The 5,399-nt window shown below is 32.1% G+C and overlaps 1 long non-coding RNA gene across 4 annotated transcripts; it reads left to right on the top strand.

Moving 5' to 3' along the window:
- Positions 1–2,227: 2,227 nt before the first annotated feature.
- Positions 2,228–3,580, top strand: LOC145138204 (uncharacterized). Of its 4 annotated transcripts, XR_013721384.1 has the most exons (5): positions 2,228–2,602; positions 2,677–2,768; positions 2,871–2,933; positions 3,017–3,129; positions 3,231–3,580. It is a non-coding gene; the product is annotated as an uncharacterized LOC145138204 (long non-coding RNA). The 4 variants fall into 4 exon arrangements; XR_013721382.1 differs by having other exon boundaries at positions 2,228–2,768; positions 3,062–3,129; XR_013721383.1 differs by having other exon boundaries at positions 2,228–2,768; positions 3,058–3,129.
- The last annotated feature ends 1,819 nt before the right edge of the window (positions 3,581–5,399 follow it).

Here is a 5,399-nt window from a genome sequence, read left to right as displayed (position 1 = left end):
TGATCAATATTGTTTTTATCCTAAACGCCAAACATTCATTTCTAAATTCCGTATCTTAAAATAAAGGGAGAATTTCGTATATGCCCTTACTAAACATCTAAATATCATATTTGCCCGATATAAACTCTAAATATCATATTTATCCTTCTTAATCTTTTAAAATATTGGATATGCCCAAATCTATTTTTTAAACATTTTTAATCAGTTTTTATATATTTTTAATCGTATTAATTTATGAGAAAATGCTAATTGACTAAATTGCCCTTCAATATTAAAACCATACATTTGACTACATTCTTTTCAACGAAATAGTACAATTCCTTAGACGTGTATGTGTCTGTGATTACAGTTCTTTTCAATGAAGATGAAGTGATTTTTTGGTGCAAAACATAAACTTAAAAATGTTGAGAAAATCAAATAGTGGGGATGTTCACCGATCAAAACTTCATGATGCAAATTTTAATTGTATTTTGCTTAAACCTCCTTGCCTTCGGTGTTGTGGGCGTATCATCTCACTACCATACCTCGCTTTGAGTTGGAGATTTTCCCCTTCTGTTGTCACTATGGAGTTCTGATTTCGGCCTCGACACTCAACCTCCGGACTCAATATCGACAATTTATCTGCAAAAATTGTCGGTGCCTCAAACATTTTTCTTTCCCGATTATTCTCCGAACATGGGTAGCATACTGATATGATAACTGTTAGGAGATATCTCGCCTAGCCCTACTCCATGTTAGACCAGTCCTATGAGATATCATTTTATCATACCATTCGAACGGGAAGACACACAATCATCTTCGGTTCTCAATCCACCTCGACGTCGGTTGACAGCCGGACCTGATTTTGATTCTCTATCCGGATTATGAACCACAGTTACATTTTCAACTCATGACCAGCTTCCGGTCATGCTCGTTTCCTCAATAAGCTACCAATTACATTTGGCACTAAAGACGTAGATACTTCTTTCTTTAGTTTTTTAAGGGGGACACTATGCCCACTAATGAGTAGTGCCATAAAATGAAAATGGTTTCCATTTAAACGTTGATAAATTTATACATTTGGGGGTGGGCATTGTACAATTCCAACTCATACAAAATTCAAATCGTGAAATCAACATTGACTGGTGGTCGTAAAGGGATGACAATAAGAATAGTTCAACATAAAATATTTGAAGAACCCATTGCAAGAGTTAGGAAGATGCAATAATCTATCATACTCTAACCATGAACAATAGTCTCCAATCAAAGCCACAGCTTTACAACAGAAGGATCTCAGTGGATTAATTGAAGCACTTTATCATTATTTGTGCCCAAATATTTATAGCATATTAACCATTTACTTTGATCATCTCTCGTTAGTGCAATTAACTTTGCTTACGTCATTTATGGTACAATACAAGCATGAAAAGTAGGGGATTATAACAAGGGTACATAACACCTACACTTATCAAAGGTACATCTATAAATCCCTTTTTGAAACATCAAAATAGCAGGGGTTTCAAAAAATTGATGTGAACAAATCAAACAACATCACAAAAGAAATTGTAGAGAGGGAAATTAGGATTAGGGTCGCATTTTATTTACCTGTGCGTGCGACACAACAAGGGAAGAAACATCGACAACAGGGAAGAAGTGTGATACCATCGTAAGGAAAATAGAGGTTGCAATCAATGTTATTATGTGATGTACTGCCAGTAAGGGCATTATTGTCCATTTAATATCTATTTTCAATTATAATGATTTAAGGTTATAAAAAAGAATTATAAATCAATAAAAAATAATCAAAAAAATAGATTTGGGTAAATTCGATATTTTCAAAGATTAAGAAGGGCAAACACGATATTTAGAGTTTAGACCGGGCAAATACGATATTTAGATGTTTACTAAGGGTATATACGAAATTCTCCCATTAACAAAAGAACCAACCCTTTTTTGGTATTTAAAAAATAACAAAATGGTTTGAAATGCGATGTTAAGGATCTAGATAGGGTTTGTAAACGAACTGAACGTTCAACGAAATGTTCGTGAATCATTTGACGGGAAGTTCGTTTATGTTCGTTTATTTAATAAATAAACGAACATGAATACAAATTCTCGTTCGTTTAGTTAAACGAATGATTAATAGGGACAGCCCATGGGGAGTTCAGAAGGTGCCCATGAACAGGGCCTAAAAAATTATAGGGCCCAAATTTTCTTTAGCCATTATAATATACTATGTTCAGGGCCCTAAAACAAATTAGGTTTAATCTTTCTATCAATATCAGGCGACGCAAGCAACAAAAGAAAGAGCGGGGAAATCAGAATTTTTGGGAAAAGAAAAGTCGCTTCGATTCCTTCTTCTTCGCTGATAACACATGGGGCACAAATTTAATCATTCTCTACAGTCAACAACAACGGTATTATTGTTTCTTAATATCAGTCGATGTAAGATTATTCGATTTCTGTTTGCTTAAAATCTGAACCATCAGGAAAAGAAAAAATGTTTCGATTTTTGTTTGTTGATTTACGCATGAAGCAGAAATTAATGATGACCAATTAATCGTATCCCATCCTTGACAGCAATGGTCTTCATTGTTTTTTTTAATATCAAAGGATTTTAGAGGTAACAATCTCACTTCATTCTTATTTATTCTCGAAAATCAGAAGCAACAATCCTAAAATCTTCTTGAAAATCAGTTTTGATTGCTTACAATCACAAGGGAAAAATTGAATCTTACCATCGTTTTTCTCTGCTTCAAAATTCAACCTTGAGGTTTCGAAAACAGATGGTAAGAGATTTCTGATTTTTGTCCTTTTCTTGTTTTTTTTCTTATTCATTTTATATGGTTTGAAATAAAAGGTAAACGATCTCTGATTTTTTGATTATGAAGGTACACATAAAGTAGTTTCGAAAATAAGAAAGACCAAGAAAATCAATTTTTTTATTTTTGAAGGTACAAAACAAATCAAATTTTCTTTTTCGTTTTAGGTTCTATTTTTACTTATGATAGTTTATGATTTATTATAAGTAAATTAGTTTTTTTTCTTTTATTTTTTCTTCTTCCTATTTTCTGTAAGTCAGAGGCATTGAAGCAACAGTTTATGGATTGTCAATCATTCATAAGTGTTTTTAGATAGAAGCATCAGAAGGTAACTTTCTTATTTCTGATTTTTTTTAGATAGAAGCAAATAAGTGTTTTTTTTGATAATGTAATACAATTTGATTATTTTATTTCTGTTTTTTCTTACAGTTTTATTATAAGCAAACGACCGATTCAAAGATTTATTCTACATAATCAAGAACCTGAAGCAAAAAGCAAATCACTGAAGGATTATGGTTTTCAAGTAGAGAAACAAATTCCCTTTGTTGTGTATTATTTTAAATGAAAATTTTCATTTATGTATTTTTGAATAAAAATGAAAAATTTTTAGTGCTTTTCTAAAAAATTTAGATAAATGCCTATTTTCTGCTGATTTGCACAGAGCCTCCTAAATCTCCCGACCGGCCTGCGAATGAACATAACAATGGTCTCGTTCGTTTAATTATGTACGTGAACGTTCGTTTATGTTGTTTGTTTACGTTTGTTCTTATAAGTTCCTTTTATCTCCATATATGTTTAATTGTGTTTGATTACATTAGTATATTATATGTTCGTTTATGTTCATATATGTTTGTTTATCTTTGTTCGTTTATGTTTGTTTGTTGATGTTCGTTTAGCATGTTCACGAACATAAACGAACGAATATGAACAATGTAATTTGTTAAATGAACGAACATGAACAAGAAAACTCGTTCGTTTAACCGTTCATGTTGGTTCATTTGTTCGGTTAACTTAAACGAACGAACATAAAAAAGTCTCGTTCGTGTTCATTCGGTTCGTTTACAACCCTAGATCTAGATCTCACGGATCGATACTCATTTATATTAGAGTTGGCAAAAATCGATCCAACCCACCAATCAAATCTAAAATTAGCAGGTTGGTTTGAGATTTTTAACCCATTTAAGTTAAATGGGTCAACCCGTCTAACTCATTTAATTAAATAGGTTGGGTCTGGTAAAAATTATCAACCCGTTTTCAACCCACCAACCCATTTAACTTTAATTTAATAATTATTTAAATATTATCATGTATTAATTTAAGTATTAGTTTGTAAATCACAATGTTCGTATTATTATTTATGTTTTAAAAAATGGAATCCGAATTCCTATCTTTTTTTCTTGGCATCGACAACACTAGTCACTCTCCAAAATCACTTAAAAATTACATATATTTAATGTTATTTGAACAATTTCTTTGTATATATTAATTGGGATTATATTTTTGTCATACTTTGAAATTTTATTTAAGTCTATAACTATTTCAGAGACGAAATATTTAGTTAATTAATTAATTTATATTTATTTTAAATGAGTCAACCCAAGTTTAACCTATTTATTTAGTAGATTGTGTTGAAAACTATATAAACAAGTCAACCCGGTGACAACCCATTTATCTGAAAGGTTGGGTTGGGTTAGAAATATCAACCAATTTAAATAAACATGTTAGGTTAGGTTGAAATCTTCAACCCAATTAATAAATGGATTGAACCTGAACCCAACCCAGGTCGACCCATTGTTAGCTCTAATTTATATGGTTATAGTCAATATGAAGGGAGTTCGAAATGTGGTACCAACCACCATCTAGAACAGTATTTTAGACTCATTTTAGAAAAAACCCTTAAAAAAAGTTCGAAGAGACAACATTTAAAGTTTTTTTCAAAGAGAAAATATATGCATTTTGTAACATCCCAAAAATACCAAGAAAATTTTTCAATTTTTAAGTAATAAAACCTTTCCATAAACATCACAAGTCAAGTAATCCAAAACATGAGTATATTGTTTTCATAAAAATATCAAAGTAAATCCCAAAATCTCGTAGTGCAGAAATCAACGGTGGATGCAATGTAATCAAGTTGACTCCTTTCCTCTGCTACTTGAAGTACCTAAAACATTTACACTTAAATTGTAATCACAAAGCTCAGTCAGTTTCCCAAAATAACACATACCATACATAACAGTGAGCCCCCCCCTAGGGGTATATTTCAACCCATATGCATGCTATGATCCTACCATAGTCTCACATACACTTCCGTTGCTACAGCCCCACTACAGTCTTTCCCGCAATGGTCCCATCATGGTCTTCCATGCTAGTGCTGTGATCCAACCACAATCTTTCATACAAGTGTTGCGATCTCACCATAATCTTTCATGCAAAAGTCACACAGACAGTCTAGATTACATACATCTAGTGTCTTACATAATATAGTGAGGAAACTCACATGATCAAAGAGTTGTAATCCTCTACTCGAAAATCCCACAGAATCAACTACACGAACCTCCTAACCAATTACAAACCAAACCTCAGGCTACCACTCAAAAC

Source organism: Lactuca virosa, chromosome 9 (assembly GCF_052849685.1).
Source record: "Lactuca virosa cultivar CGN04683 chromosome 9, Lactuca_virosa_CGN04683_v6, whole genome shotgun sequence".
NCBI lineage: Eukaryota > Viridiplantae > Streptophyta > Magnoliopsida > Asterales > Asteraceae > Lactuca > Lactuca virosa.
Note: the sequence above shows the minus strand (reverse complement) of the source record. Positions and strands in the feature narration are given on the sequence as shown.